Genomic DNA, 20,828 nt, shown 5'->3' with positions numbered 1-20,828 from the left:
CCAAGATAGACCATATGATAGGCCACAAAACAAGCCTCAACAGATTTAAGAAAATTGAAATTACATGAAGCACTCTTTTAGACTCCAGTGCAATAAAACTGGAAATCAACTCCAAAAGGAACCTTTAAAACCATGCAAATACATGGAAATTCAATAACCTGCTCTGGAATGGATCAAAAACAAAATCAAGTTGGAAATTAAAAAATTATTTGAACTGAATGACAATAATGACACAACCTTTCAAAACCTCTGGGATATAGCAAAGGTGGTGCTCAGAGGAAAGTTCATAGCCCCAAATGACCTCATCAAAAGGACTGAAAGAGCACAAACTGACCTTCTAAAGTCACACCTCAAGGAACTTGAGAAACAAGAACAAACCAAACCCAAACCCAGCAGAAGAAAGGAAATAACCTAGATCAGAGCAGAACTAAATGAAATTAAATGAAAAATACAAAAGATAAATGAAACAAAAAGCTGGTTCTTTAGAAACATAAATAAAATTGATAGACCATTAGCAAAATTAACCAAGAAAAGAAGAGAGGAAATCCAAATAACCTCAATAAGAAATGAAATGGAAGATATTACAACTGACATCACAGAAATACAAAATGTTATTCAAGTCTATTATGAACACATTTATGCACATAAACTAGAAAACCTAGAACAGATGCATAAATTCCTGGAAAAATACAACCCTCCTAGATTAAATCAGGAAGAATTAGACACCCTGAACAGACCAATAACAAGCAGTGAGGTTGAAATGGTAATTTAAAAACTACCAACCAAAGAAAGGTGAGGACCAGATCGATTCACAGCAGAATTATACCAGACATTTAAATAAGAAATGATACCAATTCTTTTAACACTATTCTACAAGATAAAGAAGAGGGAACCTTCCCTAATTTATTCTATGAAGCCAGAATCACCCTAATACCAAAACCAGGAAAGGACACAACCAAAAAAGAATACTACAGACATATGTCACTGACCAACATAAATGCTAAAATCCTTAACTAAATACTAGCTAACCAAATTCAACAACCTATCAAAAGGATAATCCACCATGATCAGGCGAGTTTCATACCAGGGATGCAGGAATGGTTTAACATACACAAGTCAATATATGTGATACACCACATAAACAGAATTAAAAACAAAAATCACATAATCATCTCAATAGATGCAGGAAAAGCATACGACAAAATCCAGCATGCTTTATGATCAAAACTCTCAGCAAAATTGGCATACAAGGAACATACCTCAATATAATAAAAGCCATCTATGACAAACCCACAGAGAACATAATACAGAATGGGGAAAAATTGAAAGCATTCCCTCTGAGAACTAGAACAAGACAAGGATGTCCACTCTCACCACTCCTCTTCATCACAGTACTGGAAGTTCTAGCCAGAGCAATCAGACAAGAGAAAGAAATAAAGGGCATCCAAATCAGTAAACAGAAAGTCAAACTGTTGCTGTTTGCTGACGATATGACTGTTTACCTAGAAAACCCTAAAGTCTCCTCCAGAAAGCTCTTAGAACTGATAAAAGAATTCAGCAAAGTTTCCAGATATAAGATTAATGTACACAAATCAGTGGCTTTTCTATACACCAACAGAGATAATTGAATCAAGAAGTCAACCCCTCTTGAGATAACTGCTAAAAATAAAAAATAAAATACTTAGGCATATACCTAACCATGGAGGCAAAAGACCTGTAAAAGGAAAACTAGAAAACACTGCTGAAAGAAATCGTAGATGACACAAACAAATGGAAACACATCCCATGCTCATGGATGGGTAGAATCAATATTGTGAAAATGACTGCACTGACAAAAGCAATCTACAAATTCAACACAATCCCCATAGAAATACCACCGTATTTCTTCATAGAATTAGAAAAATCAATTCATATGGAATCAAAAAAGAGCCTGCCTAGCCAAAGCAACACTAAGCAAAAAGAACAAACTTGGAGATATCACACTATCTGATTTCAAACTATCCCATAAGGCCATAGTCACCAAAACATCATGGTACTGGTATAAAAATAGGGACATAGGATAGTGGAACAGAATAGAGAACCCAGAAGCATTCCCAAATACTTACAGCCAACTGATCTTTAACAAAACAAACAAAAACATAAAGTAGGGAAAGGACACCCTTTTCAACAAGTGGTGCTGGGATAATTGGCTAACCACATGTAGAAGAATGAAACTGGATCCTCATCTCTCACCTATACAAAAATCAACTAAAGATGGATTAAGGACAGAAACAACTAAGTGGGGAAAGACTCCCTATTCAATACATGGTGCTAGTTAAACTGACAAGCCATATGCAGAAGATTAAAGCTGAACCCCATCCTTACACTGTATATAAAAATCAACTCAACATAGACTAAATATAATACCAGAAACTATAGAACTTCCAGAAGATAATATTGGAAAAACCCTTCTAGACATTGACTTAGGAAAGGAAATTTTTTTTTTTTTTTTTTTTTTTGAGATGGAGTCTTGCTCTGTTGCCAGGCTGTAGTAGAGTGGTGTGATCTTGGCTCACTGCAAGCGCCGCCTCCCAGGTTCAAGCGGTTCTCCTGCCTCAGCCTCCCGAGTAGCTGGGACTACAGGTGTGCGCCACCACACCCAGCTAATTTTTGTATTTTTAGTAGAGATGGGGTTTCACCCTGTTGGCCAGGATGGTCTCAATCTCCTGACCTCGTGATCCATCCGCCTCAACCTCCCAAAGTGTTAGGATTACAGGCATGAGCCACCGTGCCCGGTCTTAGGCAAGGATTTCATAACCAAGAAACCAAAAGCAAATGCAATATAAACAAAGATAAATAGCTGGGACTTAATTAAACTAAAGAGCTTTTGCACAGCAAATGGAACAGTCAGCAGAGTAAACTGACAACCCACAGATTGGGAGAAAATCTTCACAATCTATACATCTGACAGAGGACTAATATCCAGAATCTACAACAAATCTATGACAAACTCAAACCAATCATCAAGAAAAAATAAAAAATTTAAAAAAAACAATCCCATCAAAAAGTGGACTAAGGACATGATAGACAATTCTCAAAAGAAGGTAGACAAATGACGAATAAATTTATGAAAAAATGCTCAACATCACTAATAATCAAGGAAATGCAAATCAAAACCACAAAGCAATACCACCTTACTACTGCAAGAATGGCCAAAATAAAAAAATCATAAAACAGTAGATGTTGATGTGGATGTGGTTATCAGGGAACACTTCTATAATGCTGTTGGGAATGTAAACTAGTACAGACACTATGGAAAACAGTGTGAAGATTCCTTAAAGAACTAAAAATAGAACTACCATTTGATCCAGCAATCCCACTACTGGGTATCTACCCAGAGAAGAAGTCATTATATGAAAAAGATACCTGCATACGCATGTTTATAGCAGCACGATTCACAACTGCAGAATCGTGGAACCAACCCAAATGCCCAAGAATCAATGATAGTTTCTTTATCCACGCATTGGGGAGATATATATATATATACACATACACACACACACACACACACACACACACACACACAAATCAGCTATAAAAAGGTATGAACTAATGGCATTCACAGGTACCTGAATGAGATTGGAGACTATTATTCTAATTGAAGTACCTTAGGAATGAAAAACCAAACGTCGTATGTTCTCACTGATATACGGGAGCTAAGTTATGAGGACACAAAGGTGTAAGAATGATACAATGGACTTTGGGGACTTGGGAGGAAAGGTAGGAGGGTTAAAAGACTACAAATAGGATGGAGTGTATACTGCTCGGGTGATGGGTGCACCAAAATCTCACAAATCACCATTAAAGAACTTATTCATGTAGCTACGTGTACCCCAATAACCTATGGAAAAATTTAAAAAGGCAAAATATTGGAAATAACCTATACACGCATACATAGGAGAGTAGGTGAGCAAACTGTATACATGCACACAGTGGAGTAGAGTGCAGCTGTAAAAGAGAAGAAGAAATCGATATGAAGTAATTTCGAGGACCTATTGAAAAAAAAATACAAAGGACTATTTATAGCATGCTACCTTTTGTGTTAGAAAGGAGGAAAAGTTAGAAAATACACATCTGTCTGTTCATTTGTACAAAAAGAAACACAAGAAGAATAAACTACAAGCTAATGAGATTGGAGACCTGCAGGAAAGGATCAGGGAATGGGCATGGGTGGAGAGGATGCGTTCACTGAGAACACCCTTTAATACAGTTTAGACTTTTAAAATAATGTTAATGTTTTACATTCTAATTTTGAAAGGTAACAAGTTTAAAATAAAAAACAAGCAGAAACAAGTTTAATTAGATCCCACTTGTCAACTTCTGCTTTTGTTGTGATTACTTTTGGGGTCTTTGTCAAGAAATCTTTGCCCATTCCTATGTCCAGAATTGTATTGCCTAGGTTGTCTTCCAGGGCTTTTAGAGTTTTGAGTTTTACATTTAAGTCTTTATTTCCTCTGGAGTTGATTTTTGTATATGGTGTAAGGAAGTGGTTCAGCTTCAATCTTCTGCATATGGCTAGCCAGTTTAACTAGCACCATTTATTGAATATGGAGTCTTTCTCCCCTTGCTTTTTTTGTCAGTTTTATTAAAGATCATATGGTCATAGATGTGTGGCCTTATTTGTGGGCTCTCTATTCTGTTCCATTGGTCTGTGCACCTGTTTTTGTACCAGTATCATGCCGCTTTCATTACTGTAACCCTCTAGTATTGTTTGAAGTTGGGTAACATGATGCTTCCAACTTTGTTCATTTTGCTTAGAATTGCCTTGGCTAGTCAGGCTCTTTTTTGGTTCTATACGACTTTTAAAAATAGTTTTTTCTTCTTCTGTGAAGAATGTTGTTGGCTTTTTGATAGGAATAGCATTGAATCTGTAACCTGCTTTGGGCAATATAGTAATTTTAATGATATTGATTCTTCCTTTCCATGGCATGGGATGTTTTTCCATTTGTTTGCATCTTCTCTAATTTCTTTGAGCAGCATTTTGTAATTCTAATTGTAGGGATCATTCACCTCCCTGGTTAGCTGTATTCCTAGGTATTTTATTCTTTTTGTGGCAATTGTGAATGAGATTATCTTTCTGGTTTGGCTCTTGGTTTGGCTGTTGTTGCTGTATAGGAATGCTAATAATTTTTGTATATTAATTTGGTGTCCTAGTATGCTAGTATAAACAACTTCAGCTAAGTTTTCTATCCCTAGCATACTAGGACACCAAATCAATACTGAAGGAGCTTTTGAGCCAAGACTATGAGTTTTTCTAGGTATACAATTATGTAACCTGCAAACAGAGATAGTTTGACTTCCTTGCTTCCTATTTGTATACCCTTTATTTCTTTCTCTTGCCTGATTGCTCTGGCTAGGACATCCAATACTAAGTTGAATAGAAGTGGTGAGAGAGGGCATTTTTGTCTCATGCCAATTTTCAAGGGGAATGTTTCCAGCTTTTGCCAATTCAGTATGATGTTGGCTGTGGGTTTCTCATAGAAGACCTCTTATTATTTTGAGGTATGTTCCTTCAATACCTAGCTTATTGACAGTTTTTAACATGAAGTGGTGTTGAATCTTATTAAAAGTCTTTTCTGCATCTATGGAGATGATCATGTGCATTTTGTCTTTAGTTCTGTTTCTGTGGTAAATCACAGTGATTGATTTGCATATGTTGAAACAAACTTGCATCTTGGGGATAAAGCCTATGTAATCATGGTGGGTTCGCTTTTTGATGTGCTGTTGGATTCTGTTTGAAAGTATTTTGTTGAGAATTTTTTGAGCTGATATTCATCAAAGATACTGGCCTGAAATCTTTTTTTGTTGTGTCTCTGCCAGGTTTGTGTATCAAGATGATACTGGTCTTATAGAATGAGCTGAGGAGGAGTCGCTGCTTCTCAATTTTTTGAAATAGTTTCTGTAGAAATAGTATAAACTCTTCTTTGTACATCTGGTGGAATTCAGCTGTAAAACCATCAGTTCATTGGCTGTTTTTGGTTGGTAGGCTGTCTTTTCAGGAAATGAATGTTTTTCCTGGCTCAGTCTTGAGAGGGTGTATGTGTCCAGGGATTTATTAATCTCTTCTGGGTTTTATAGTCTGTGTGCACGGAGGTGTTAGTAGTAGTTTATGATGCGTATTTTTAATTTCTCTGGGGTCAGTAATAACATTCCCTTCATTATTTCTAATTGTGTTTATTTGACTCTTGTCTCTTTTCTTCTTTATTAGCCTACCTATAGACCTATCTTATTAAATTTTTCCAAAAAAAAAAAAAAAAAAGTCCTGGATTCACTGCTTTTGAACGGTTTTTTGTGTCTCTATTTCCTTCAGTTCAACTGTGATTTTAATTTTTTCTTGTCATCTGCTGGCTTTGAGGTTGATTCGTTCTTACTTCTCTAATTCTTTCAGTTGTAATGTTAGGTTATTAAATTGAGATCTTTCTAACTTTTTAATGGGAACATTAATGTTATGAATTTTCCTCTTAACATTGCCTTAGCTGTGCCTCAGTGATTTTGGTATGTTGTATCTTTGTTGTGATTATTTTCACTTATTTTCTGCCTTAATGTCATTATTTACCTAAAAGTCATTCAGGAACATGGTTTAATTTATATGTAATTGCATGGTTTTGAGTGATTTTCATAGTCTTGACTTTTATTTTTATTTCTAAGTGGTCTGAGTGTGTGTTTGGTATGATTTTGTTTCTTTTGCATTTGTTGAGAATTGTTTTATGTCCAATTATGTGGTCAATTTTAGAGTAAGTGACATGTGGCCATGAGAAGAATGCATATTCTGTTGTTTTTCAGTGAGGAGTTATGCAAAGGCCTATCAGATCGGTTTGGTCTAATGTTAAGTTCAGGTCCTGAATATCTTTGTTTATTTTCTGCTTTGATGATCTGTCTGATACTGTCAGTGGAGTGTTGGAGTCTTCCACTATCACTGTGTGGGAGTCGATGTCTCTTTGTAGGTCTCTAAGAACTTGCTTTGGATGAATCTGGGTGCTCCTTTGTTGGGTACATATATATTCAGGATAGTTAGTTCTTGTTGTTGAATTAAACCCTTTACCATTATGTAATGTCCTTCTGTGTCTTTTTTATTTTTTATCTTTGTTGGTTTGAAGTCTGTTTTGTCTGAAATTAGGATTGCAACTCCTGCTTTTTTCTGTTCTCCATTTGCTTGATAGATTTTCCTCCATCCCTTCATTTTGAGCCTATGAAGGTCATTACATGTGAGATGGGCTTCTGAAGACAGCATACAATTGGATCTTGCTTTTTTGTCACAGCTTTCCACTCTGTACCTTTTAAGTGGGGCATTTAACCCATTTACATCAAGGTTAGTATTGATATGTGTGGATTTGATCCTGTCATTGTGCCGTTAGCTGGTTATTATGTTGGTTTGTTTGTATGGCAGCTTTATAGTGACACTGGTCTGTGTGTTTAAGTGTGCTTTTGTATTAGCTGGTAGCAACATTTTCTATATTTAGTGCTCCTTTCAATATCTCTTGTAAAACACGTCTGTTGGTAATAGATTCTCTTAACATTTGCTTATCTGAAAAGGATCTTTCTCCTTCACTTAGGAAGCTTGGTTTGGCTGGAAGTGAAATTCTTGGTTGAAGATTTTTTTTCTTTAAAATGTTGACTATAGGCCCCCAATATCATCTGACTTGTAGGGTTTCAGCTTAGATATCTGCTATTAGCCTGATGAAGTTCCCTTTGTAGGTGATGTGTCCTTTCTCTCTAGCTGCCTTTAACATTCTTTTTTTTTTTTTTTTTTTCATTTTGACCTTGGAAAATATGATGGTTATGTTTCTTGAGAATGATCTTCTTATATAGAAACTTGCAGGAGTTCTCTGTATTTCCTGAATTTGACTGTTGGCCTCTCTAGCAAGGTTGGGGACATTATCATGGGTATTACCCTAAATTATGTCTTCCAAGTTTTTTGCTTTCTCTCCCTTCCTTTCAGTGATGCCAGTGATTCATAGATTTGGCTTCTTTAAATAATTCCATACTTCTCAGAGGTTTTGTTTCTTCCTTTTTATTATTTTTTCTTTATCTTTGTCTGACTGTCTTATTTCAGTGAACCAGTCTTCAAGTTCTGAGATGATTTCCTCAGCTTGGTTTATTCTGCCATTAATACTTGTGATCACATTGTGAAACTCCTGCATTGTGTTATTCAGCTCTGTGAGATCCATTAGATTCTTTTTTCTACTGACTACTTTGTCCTTCACCTCATGGGTTGCTTTATTATGATTCTTATTTTCCTTAGACTGGGCTTTGTCATCCTCCTGAATCTCAATAATCTTTGTTCCTACCTATTTCTGTCATTTCTGCCAGGTTAGCCTAGTTAAGAACTCTTATTGGAGAACTGTGCAGTTGTTTGGAGGACATATGACACTCTGGCTCTTTGAGCTACTGTAGTTCTTGTGCTGGTTCTTTCTTATCTCTGAATGTGGGTGTTCCTTTAACTTCAGTGTAGATTAAGTATAGTCAATAGACTTATTTTCTGGATAGTTTCACTGAGCTGAGGCTTTGTGCAGGGTTTTTATTTGAAGCTGACTTCCTGTCCCTTGTTTCAGAATGGAGTATGTTAGTGAGGTATTTTTGGTGTTGAAGTTGTGGGATCCAGCAGGTGGCATTTAGGCTTATTGTTCAGTTGGTAGACTCTTGCTCGATTTTGTGGTTCTTCTACGTTTCTTCACAGTCACAGCTGTGTTCCCTCTCAGTGCTCTGAAAGTGTGGGTTCTTCTTTCCCTTGCGTGCTGGCTGTAGATCCCAGCTTGGCACTCCTCGGTTGACCAGTGCAGCTCTGAGGCAATCATGGTGGTTATATTCTTTCCGCAACTTGGAGGCAAGAGAGGAAGGAAGCTTAGTAGTGGTTGAGGTCAAAGGTCATTTGTTTATCTCCTGAGGGCTCCGCCTCAGAGAGATTCAGGTCATTAATCATTCAGTGTAATCAGCCCAGGATGGAGGGTCTGTGCTATGGTCCCAAGCTAGGGGTCTGCTGATAAGCAGTAGGATGTGTGTGTGACCCATGAGAGATGGACTGGCCTCCTTTCCTTGGGTCAACTGTAGCTTGTTGAAGATGTGGATAAAGCACTTAGGTTTTCTGCCTCTTCATTAGCGCAAGGGTGGCAACGGCAGTTCTATTGCAGGGGCAGTAGCAGAGCTGCTTTCAGTTGCCCCTGAAGGCTCTATCCAGGAAGTTGCTGAGTTTGCTACTGACTCAATATCTCTGGCAGGGGGCAACTGGAGGCCTAGACCTGGAGGACCTGCGTGGTGAGGAGATATAAGAACAACCACCCACATAACGATCTGACTACTTTTCCACAGGGCTGCTGCGGTATGCTGGGGACCCATTCCAGTCTCTCGTCACCTCGAATTTTTCAGTACCTGGCAATATCAACAGTGAAGCCTGCAAAATAGCCAAGATGGCAACCTGCCCCTCCTTCTGGGAGCTTCATCCCAGGGACATTCATCCCTGTTGCTGGCTCAAACACATCTGTAGGAGGAGGCTGGAGACCCCAGTTAGGAGATCCCGCCTAGTGAGGAGGAGTGGGATTGGGGACCTGCTTCAAAAAGCAGTCTGGCCATGTTTTGGTAGAGCATCTGTTCTGTGCTGGGGGTCCACTTCAACCCCCAGTCACCTTGGACATTCCAAAGCCTGAAGACTGTAACGGCTAAATCGCCCAAACAGCAACAATGGTGGTTTGCCCCTCCCTCTGGAGCTCTATCCCAGAGAGGTTACAAATCTCTGTCAGCTGGAGAACAGCAGTGGGGTGGTTGGAAGCCCTGGTTGGGAGGTCCTGCCCAGGGAAGAGGAATAGGATTTGGAACCCACTTAGCAGCAATCTGGCTATGCTTTCATAGAGCAGCAGTGCTGTACTGGGGGATTTCTGCCCACAGTCAGCTCAGACTCTCCAAAGCCTGAAGGCCGGAGTGGCTAAGTTGCCCAAACAGCACAGATGGCGACCTGGCCCACCCCCTGGGAGCTCCCTCTCAGGGAGGTGCAAAACTGCTACCAGTGGCTGGCTGGAATTGCAAGCCAGTGGGTCTTATCCTGTGAGGCGCTGTCGAAGTGGGGCCTGCCAGGTGTTCCTGCTCAGCCCCCTGGATTCAGTCTCTTTCCTAGGGTTATGTACAGAGGCCTAACCTCCCACTGTGCTGGAGCTGCAACTCCTTCTGCCAGAAAGCCCGAGTCTCTAAAGCTCCTGGGTCGCCACCTGTGCCTGAGTGGCTGCTCTGCTGAGATTTCACCCAGCTCTGTCTGTCAGACTGAAGGCCCTGGTGGCGTGGTTTCACAGAAAGGTCTTCTGACCCAAGGGTTACAAAGATCCATAGGAGAAGCATGGTTTCCTGTGGTCACACACTCACTCACCGCTTCCCTGGGGAAGGGAGGCTCCCCTGGCAGCCTCTGACAGTTTGATTATAATGTTTCTTGGTGAAGACTCTTTTGGGTTAAACCTGATTGGAGATATTTAAGTTTTATAGACCTTGATGTACATATCTCTCTCCAGATTTAGGGAGCTTTTGGTCATGATTTCTTTAAAGATTTTTTGTAGCCCTGTCTCTCTGTTTTGTCTTTCTTAAAATAGTATAATGAAAAAGTTAACATTCTTGATTGTGTCTCAGAAATTGCATAGACTTTTTTTTTTATAGTTTTTCTTGTATGATGGGATATTTTTAAATGATCTGTCTTTGAGTTTACACATTTCTTTTTCTGCTTGGTCAAGTAAGCTACGGATGCTCTTTATTGCATATTTCATTTAATTTATTTTATTCTTCAGACCTAGTATTTCTGTTTGGTTCTCTTTTTTAAAAAAATCTCTATCTCTTTTTCAGGCTTCTCATTTTGATTTTGTTCTTATATTTGTTTGTTGTTGTTGTTGTTGTTGTTGTTTGAGATGGAGTCTTGCTCTGTCACCCAGGCTGGAGTGCAGTGACTGCAGCCTCCGCCTCCCGGGTTCAAGTGATTCTCCTGCCTCAGCCTCCTGAGTAGCTGGGATTATAGGTGTGCACCACCACGCCTGGCTAATTTTTGTATTTTTAGTAGAGACGGGGTTTCACCATGTTGGTCAGACTGGTCTCGAACTCCTGACCTCATGATCTGCCTGCCTTGGCCTCCCAAAGTGCTAAGGTAACTGGAGATTACCTTAGATTACCAAAGTCCTAAGGTAACTGGAGATTACCTCCAGGGCTGGTAACTGGAGATTTATTATGTTCCCTTTTTGGTATCATATTTTCTCTTTTTTTTTTTTCATGTTTCTTTTTGTGCTGTGTAGATGTCTATGCATGTAATGGAGCAGTCACCTACTGCACATTTTATGAACTGGTTTTGGTGGGGAATGACATTCACTTGACAGTGAGTGTGAGGGCACCAATTGGGTGGGCTATGGTGGATCTGGCTCAGTGGCATCGTCCCTTTGCAGCTCTGTCAGCTGAGGTCAGTGTTTGTGAAGATTTTAGGGGTCCTCATCAGCCAAAACCGTGTGCATTTACCCAGCAGGTAAAAGCTGCTGCTGGGATCTTCCTTATCATTTTTTTCCCAAATGGAGAAGTAATGGCTGATAGGATCTGTTTGTCACTGGTTTCAGACCACAGGCATGCTTGCAGTGGTGGTTTCACTGGAGTCTGATGTGTAGCACCCACGGAGCAGCCACTGTACCAGAGTCTAGAATGCAGGCATGCGTGCAGAGATCACGACTGTGGGATATGGAACAGTGGTGGCACTGTGGCCTATGCACAGATGGACCTGCCACAGCATTGGTAATGATGTGCAAGATAAAGCTGCGTGGGAAGCACCTGGGTAGCCAGGGTTCAGAGTACAGACACAGCCAGAGCTGCAGCAGTTCTGAGGTCTGGGGCTCAGGCACACCACTATGGTGGTGTCTCCAGTTGTAGGTATAGGAGATCCTGAAGCAGCCACACAAGCATGTGCAGAGCAACCGATGTTCTGAAATTTGAGGCATGGATAGGCCTGCTGCAGTAGTGTCTACGGTGCAAGAGCTTGTAAAGCATCTGCAGAGTTGAAGTCTGGAGCTAAAGCTAGCTCACTTTAGCTGTAACTTTTATATTTAAGAGGCAGGGGCTCACAGAGTGGTGGCAAAACTGGGTTCCTGAACACAGGTACAGGGTTGGAGGTGGGGTGCAGTCACAAGGAAGCACAACAACAGATTCTTCTTGGAGGAGAAAGATATGCACTAGGAACTCCCTCTTCAGGGCGTCCACAGTGGCAATGGCTACTAGTTACCTCAGTGGTGAAATCTGTCAGTGTTTTAGTGTTTTTTTTTTTTTTTTTTTTATGACAGAGACCACTGTGATCCACACCAATGAACACTAGGGGAACACACTTTCACTGTAAAAGTTGCAGGGACTCTGTAGCCTTACCACAAGGCTGTTGAGGTCCTTAATAGCAAATATGGATGGGGTCCTCTGCAGAGCAGGCTGCTGGTGGCTGTGGTGTCACCTGCCCTGTGGCTGATTTCGATAGCCCTTGCCCTTCTTTGCTCCTATCATCTCTAGATAGCCTAGGTATGCCTATCTTCCCTGAAAATGCTGTGTGGTTATTCTCTCTTGTTTGCTCCACTGTGTTGCTGCATATTCTTAATAGGACTCTTGAGCCATTTCAGGGCTATTTTCTTTCATGGATAACTTTCTAATTGTTTTTCTGGTGAGGAGGCAAAGGTTAGTATCTCCACCATCTTATTGATATCACTCTGCAGGCAGGTTTTTAAAGATAAAATATTTTATCATGCTTTTCAGCTAAAAGAAAATGCTGAAAAGCAAGTGATTCAATAAAAGGACAACTCATTTAAAGCTAATGTCATAGAACAATTTGAATGTGAAATTGAATTGGCAAAGAAATAAATAAGACCAAGAGGCAAAACGTGAGTTACTTTCCTGCTTCTGCTGATTCAGGGCTTCACTCTGGATTTTTAAAATGTTTTACTTAAGTTTTGCAAATTCCCAAGTAATGTACACCAGCACTCAAAAGAAAGTACAAGAATAAAATCTACTCTAAAATATTATTTATTAAACTGAAAATATTCTTTCCAAAATCGGGAATAAGGACATGAATGTCTGCTCTTCTTATTCTATTAAACATTATATTTGAGGTTCCAGTTAGGGCAATTAAACAAGATAAACAAATACAAATGAAGTTAGGCAGATTGAAGAGAAAAAAGTAAAAGTACCTGTATTTAAGATGACATGATCTTATATATATAAACTCCTAGAAGTTTTAGAGCTAATAAATGAATTCAGCAAAGTTGTAGGATACAAGAACAATATATAAACATCAGCTGAATATTTAAACAGTAGAAATGAACAACCTGTAGTAAAATTTGTGCAAGTCCATTTATAATAGATCAAAAAGAATAAAACACATGATAATTTTTCTCTTTTTATAAAAAATCGTAAATTCAAGGGGGTACATATGTAGTTTTGTTACGTAGGTATATTGTCTAATGTTGAAGTTTGGGCTTCTAGTAAACTTGTCTCCCAAATAGTAAACAGAGTACCTAATAGTTTTACAACTCTCAACCTAGTCCTACTTTCCTACCTTTTGGAGTCCCCAGTGTTTATCTCCATCTTTATGAACATGTGTAGACATTGTTTAGCTCTCCCTTAAAGAGGGAAGGTGAGGTATTTGATTTTATGTTTCAGAGTTATTTCACTTAGGATAATGTCCTCCCATCCCATCCACGTTCCTGGAAAAAACATGATTTCATCAGTTTTTATGGCTACATAGTATTCTATGGTGTATGCATATTTTCTTTATCCACTATAATGATAAATTTAACCAAAGAAGTGAAAGACTTGTACTCTGAAAATTATAAAGCATTGTTGAAATAAATTAAATATCTAAATAAATAAAAAGACATCCTGTGTCATGGGCTTGAAGACCTCCTATTGTTAAGGCAATCACAATTTCAAAATTTTTCTGAAGATTCAACATAATCTCATCGACATTTCAACTGCTTCTTTTTTTTTTTTTCAAAAACTGACAAGATTATCCTAAAATTTATATAGAAATTCAAGGGACCCTGAATAGTCAAAACAAAAAAGAAAGTTGGAAGAATCACACATCTCACTTTCAAATCTTACTACAAGGCTACATTCATTAGGACAGTGAGGTAGTGGCATAATGACACATACAGATGCATGGAATAGAGTTGAGAGTCCAAAAATAAATCCACATGTTCATAGAAAACTGATTTCCCACAGAGTACCAAGGCCATGCAATGGGGAAAAAAAATAGTATTTTCAACAAATAGTGCTGGAACAAATGAATAGCCACCTGCAGAAAAAAAAGAAATTGGACCCCTGCTTCATACCATACACAAGAATTAACTCAAAATGGATCAAAGGGCTAAATATATAGTATTTCATAATACTATCAGAAGAAAACATAGGTGTAAGTCTGCAAAGTCTTGGACTAGAGAATAGTTTCTTAGATATGGACACCAAAAGCATAAGTAATAATAATAAACAGTGCATAAATTTGACTATAATAAGTTAAAAACTTTTGTGCTTTAAATGACACTATCAAGAAAGGAAAAAGACAACCCACAGATTGGGAGGAAATATTTGCAAATTGTACAATTGTTAAGAGGTCTAGTATATAGAATACATAAAGAACACTTACAACTCAACAGTAAAAAGACAAGTAACCCAATCAAAAAATAAAGGATCAAAAGAGATATTTTTAGGGAAGAAAAGATATAAAAATATCCATCATTAATTATTAGGGAGACACAAATTAAACCTTTAATGAGAACCACATCACAATTATGAAGATGGCAATAATAATAATTTTAAGGACAAGAACAGGTGTTAGTGAGAATGTGGAGAAAGTGGAACGCTAATACACTGCTGGAAAGAATATAAAATATTGCAGTTACTATTGAAGACAGTTTTGCTCATAAAAAGTTAAACAAAGGTTTACCATACACTCCAACAATTCCACTCCTAGTTATATACCCAAAAGAAGTACAAACATGGCTGGGCACGGTGGCTCACACCTGTAATCCCAGCACTTTGGGAGGCTGAGGCAGGCAGATCATGAGGTTAGGAGATCAAGACCATCTTGGCTGACACAGTGAAATCCCGTCTCTACTAAAAATAAAAAAAAAAAATTAGCCGGGTGTTGTGGCGGGTGCCTGTAGTCCCAGCTACTCGGGAGGCTGAGGCAAGAGAATGGCAGGAACCCGGGTGGAGGAGCTTGCAGTGAGCCGAGATCACACCACTGTACTCCAACCTGGGTTGGAGCAAGACTCTGTCTCAAAAAACAAACAAACAAACAAACAAAAAGAAATACAAACATATATCTACATAAAAATCTGGAACACGAGAGTTCATAGCAGCGCTATTTATAATGGCCAAAAGGTAGAAATGGCCCACCAATGTTCATCATCTAATGAATAAACAAAATGTATTATATTCATACAATGGAGTATTATTTAACCACAAAAAGAAATTAAGCACTGTTATATGCTGCAACACAGATGAACCTTGAAAACATTATGCTAAGTGAAATGAGCCAGACATAAAAGGCCACATATTGTATGATACCTTTTCTATGGAATGTCCAGTGCAGACAAATCCCTACAAGTGGAAGGTAGATTCATATGTGCAGAAGATTGTGGGGAGAGGTGATTGGGCCTAATGGCTGATACATACTAGTTTCTTTTTGAGGTGATGAAAATGTTCTGGAATTAGATAATGATGATAGTTGTACACATAATGAATATACTAAAAACTCTCTGAATTATACACTATAAAGTGGTGGATTTTGCCCAGAAAAAAATCCATACATTTACAGTTGATTAGTTTTTGACACAGGTGCCGAGAATGCCCAATGGGGAAAGGACAGTCTCTTCAATAAGTGGTGTTGAGAAAATTGGACATACACATGCAGAAGAATGAAATTAGACCAATATCTCACACCACATACCAAAATCAATTCAAAATGGATTAAATAGTTGAACGTAAGACCTGAAACTGAGAACTACCAGAAGATAGCATAGAGGAAATGCTCCATAATGTTGGTTTTGGCATTTTCTTTTAAATGACACCAAAAGGACAGGCAACAAAAGGCAAAAACAAACAGGTGGCACTAAATCAAACTAAAATGCTTCTATGCGGCAAAGGAAAGGACCAACAGAGTCAACCTATGGAATGGGAGAAAGCTATTTTCAAACTACATAGCTGATAAGGGGTTAATATCCAAAATATATAAGAAATTCAAACAACTCAGCAGCAAGGAAAGAAATACCACTGTTTAAAATGGGCAAGGGACCTGAACAGACATCTCAATAGAAGACTTACAAATAGTCAACAGGTACATGAAAAAACACTCAGCATCACTAATCATCAGGGAAATGTGAATTAAAACAACAAAGAGATATCACATCATATCTGTTAAAATCGCTATTATAAGAAAAAAGGAAAATAACAAGCATTGGCAAGGATGTGGAGAAAGGGAAACCCTTGCACACTATTGGTGGAATAAAAATTAATACAGCCATAATGAAAACAATGGAGATTTCTCAAAAAATTAAAAATAGAACTACTGTATGATCAAGCAATCCCACTAGTGCATGTATATTCAAAGGAAACGAAATCAGTATGTTAGATATCTGTACACTCATTTTCATTGTAACGTTATTCAGAATAGCCAAGATATAGAATCAACCTAAGTATCCATCAACAAAGGAATGGATAACGAACATGTAGAACGTATGGAACACCATTCAGCATTTAAAAAGATGCAAATCCTGTCATTTGAAACAACATGAGTGAATCTGGAGAACATTATGTTAAGTGAAACAAACCAGGCTCAGAAAGACAATACCTCATAATCTCACTTACATATGGAATCTAAAACTCTTGAACTCACAGAAGCAGCGAATACAATGATGGTTGCCAGAGACTGGAAAGAAGGCAGTTGGGAAGGTGTTGGTCAAAGGATATAAAATTTCAAGTAGATAGAAAGAGTAAGTTCCAGATACTTATTGTATAACATGATGACAATAGTTAACAACAATATATTATTTTCTTGAAAATTGCTAAGAGAGTAGATTTTAAGTGCTTTTATCATGAAAAATAAATATGTGAGGTAATGCGTATGTTAATTAGCTTGATCTAGCCATTACACAATGTATAAATATTTAAAAACATCATGTCGTACAAGATGTATATACAATTTTTCTTTCTCAGTTAAACATTGTTTTTTAAATGGTGTGTTTTATGTTATACAAATTACAGCTGAGTTTAAAAAAGAACTTTAAAAATCATTTATTTTGAGTTATACACTAATTCCAATAATCTTTTATATTCTGTATATGAATATTTTAAACTAATTGGGAGTTAGAGACCTATTCATTTTTAAGAATGGTCCTTCCTCAAAATACACTATTTAAAACTGATTCCCCATGGAGTGTCATTCTTCACTTGCAGAGAATATCTTTCTTAGTCTGAACTACGTGAGTATAGACTACAGTTATTTTAACATGTCCAGAACATTTGTAAGCTACTAATTAAAAATTCAGTGATACATAGAATTAATTTTCTGGATGATTTCTGGTAGGTACCTACAATAACCAGCAGTAAACTGTTTCTCATCCGTGTCTGTTACCTAAGGCACTAATAAAATAAGTGTGCTACAGAGTGACAGAATGAGGGGAACCATCTCATTTTTTTTACACTAAATATTATGAAAAATATTTTATCAAAGAAAGAGTGTTTTAAATGATTAAGATGAAAAAGATACATACTCTATTAGTAATAATGACTAAACTTTGCTCATTTTAACTAACAGCAGACAGAGTTCCCTTCTTAGAGATACCAATATTTGAATACTTTGGGGCAAAGGGAATAAGATAATAAAATTTAGGTCCAAGTCTTACCCAAAGGCACCTACCTGCCCAAAAAAAAAAAACCACACACACACACACACACAAAAAAAAAAAAAAAAAAAAAAAAACCCTCTTGATTCCCAATTTTCTTCAGGAAAAAAAAAAAAAAAATCCCTAAGCCTAAATGAAAGCAATCACTTTTTCAGGGTTCCCACCTAAGGAAGTAGCATGCCATAGTCATCTCTCCTGTCTTGCTCTCCACTATCAGCCATATCCAGTCCAACACTGTCTAGTGCATTCATTGCAATTTTATTGTTAGGCATAGTGTGAATAAACTAACAATTAGGGTGTTCCCTGATTGGTTGGGTCACTGTGGGAGACAGAGCCTATTATCCAAGGGTAGAAATATTTTATCTTCTTTCTTCCACAACCATCAAGTCATTGGCTTATAAATTAGACTATGGAAAGTGGATTCCCCAGCTAGGTCTTTGACTCTTGAGTTGTGAATATGCAAAGACGCAAGAACAGTTTGTGATTGTCCACAGTGGACATGGTGAGATTGAGAGTCCAGTGTGGTGTTCTTACCAGCCTATTCCTCTGGAATGACTTTGGCTGTATTCTTGGTTACCTACTCTTCTTTTGTTCTCACGTGTTTTCCAACATCAATTTTCCAATTTCCCATCAATTCTGTTAGCTTCCTGATATCATTTCCAATAAATTCCTCATCTTCTGGAGTTGGCTTCTGTTATTCTCAACCAGGAAACTTGATCAGCACGATTGCTAAAGACTTTCAGTTTTCTTTCCTAATTACCTTGGAAACTCTCCATGTGTCTCAATCTTCATTACTACTACCATGAAAGTGCAAGCTAAAGCACCTATTTTCATTCTAAGGCAATGACTTCTGACCTCTTCTACCCATATCCTTGCATATCCTTTCAGAATTCATCTTCTACACTGCTGCTAGAGGGAACTGTTAAAAACACAAACTGATAATTTCACTTGACTTAAATCCTTTAATGGCTTCTTCTTTGATATTGTTTGGCTCTGTGTCCGCACCCAAATCTTATCTTGAATTATACTTCCCATGTGTGGAGGGAGGGATCTGTAATCCCCATGTGTGGATGGGGGGAGGTGATTGGATCATGGAGGTGGTTTCCTCCATGCTATTCTCATGCTAGTGAGTGAGGTCTCATGAGATCTGACCGTTTTATGTGTTTCACGGTTCCTCCCTCAGAGGCTCTCTCTCCTGCCACCTTGTGAAGAAGGTGCGTGCTTCCCCTTCCGCTATGATTGTAAATTTCCTAAAGCTTCCTCAGCCATGAAATTGAGAGTCAATTAAACCTCTTTCCTTTATAAGTTACCCAGTCTCGGACATTTCTTTATAGCAGTGTGAGAACGGACTAGTACATTCTTGTTCCTCAAAGACCAAGTCCCTGTATGTATTGGTCTCTGCCTACTTTTTTTTTAACCAATTTAACTTTGCTCTCTGTGCTCTGACCTCGTTGACTTTTGTTACATTTTGCAGGTGAACTATGCTAATATGCTATCTGTTGCCACAGGACAACTATCTGGAATTTCTTTTTATTCATTCAGCAAATCTAACTTGAGAGTTCCCCTTTCCCCTAGTTGATTTCAACTCAAACTTAAAACCGAAGCTCAGACATTCTTGGAATTCTCAGTGAAAGTTGGATTTCTTTGTCAGAATCCTTTTTCTTTCTTTTGACAGCCTATGGGCATCAGTTGTAATCATATACTTGCTAGTATGATTTTATGAGTCTTTGTCACCCTCAGTAGCCTGTAAGCTTTGGGTGATCAGAAAACAAATCTCTCTCTTAACTTCCTGCTGTATGCTTTTTCCCAGCACAGTGCCTGGAAATTAATGAATAGTCTATTAATATTTCTTAAATAAAACATTCATCAAATAATTCACAGAATATTACTTAGATTTAGCGGACTATTCTACATATATTTCTAAAGTTAAATATTTACAGTATGATTTCTGTTTGTTTTTCCACATTGTTCAAATTTGTGGTTTATCAATAGATTTCTGGAGGTAAAAGTTTCCCTCTCATTTGTGTCCTCATTCATATTTCCTTTGCCACAATATTTCTTGCACTATACTTCTTAGAAAAGCAATACTTGAGATCACGTATCTGTATTTTATTGAAGTTACTCAGTTTAAAGCCAATCATCTTAAATCATTCTGAAGACTTCTAAACTGACCTCTACTAAGGAAAAAAAAATGCTTATTTTTTGAAAAATGGCAGCCTTCCTATTCAAGACTTTTTTCCAAGCTTAACATATAGAAATATTTTCTCTCCTCCTGAATTTTACTTAGTCATAAGTTTTTAGCTCGTTTCAATTGTAATAACTGGAAAACATTCAATGCTAAAAAAATGAATGGCTGCTTCCAAATAACATGCTGTTCCTTGAGAAAGATCACTTAAAATATCAAATTCATCTCAGCTTCATTATCAGTTGTTCTGAAAGTCTCCTTTGGGTCATTTATCTTTGTAATCATTGTTTTCATCCATATATTGGCATTTAGACAGGTAGCACCGATGGTATGTAAAAAAATACACATGTATAAAATTGCACCCATTATACCCCTACTAAAATATTTATCATAAAGGAACCAAATTCAATGTGTTCATTTTTATAATAACTTTAAGGAATTCATGTTTAATTAAAAGTGATATATAAATCATAGTGTTTGCTAGCACTATTGACTGTGCCGTTCCCATTCTGCCAAACTTAATATAAAATTAATTGTTAATTTTCAGACCAGTAGTCTCTTCACCAAAAAATATGCTGATTGTTTAGACATGAGTCAGTGAATTATTAACTTTATGACTGAGGGCTCTCTTTTATGATGTCTTAAAGTAATTCTCAAGATTTGACACTACTCTCAATGCCTACATTTGCTTCTTCTATACACTGAAAAAAAATGTTTTGTGA

Source organism: Chlorocebus sabaeus, chromosome 2, assembly GCF_047675955.1.
Source record: "Chlorocebus sabaeus isolate Y175 chromosome 2, mChlSab1.0.hap1, whole genome shotgun sequence".
NCBI lineage: Eukaryota > Metazoa > Chordata > Mammalia > Primates > Cercopithecidae > Chlorocebus > Chlorocebus sabaeus.
The sequence above is the reverse complement of the archived record's forward strand: the minus strand, read 5'-3'. Positions refer to the sequence as shown.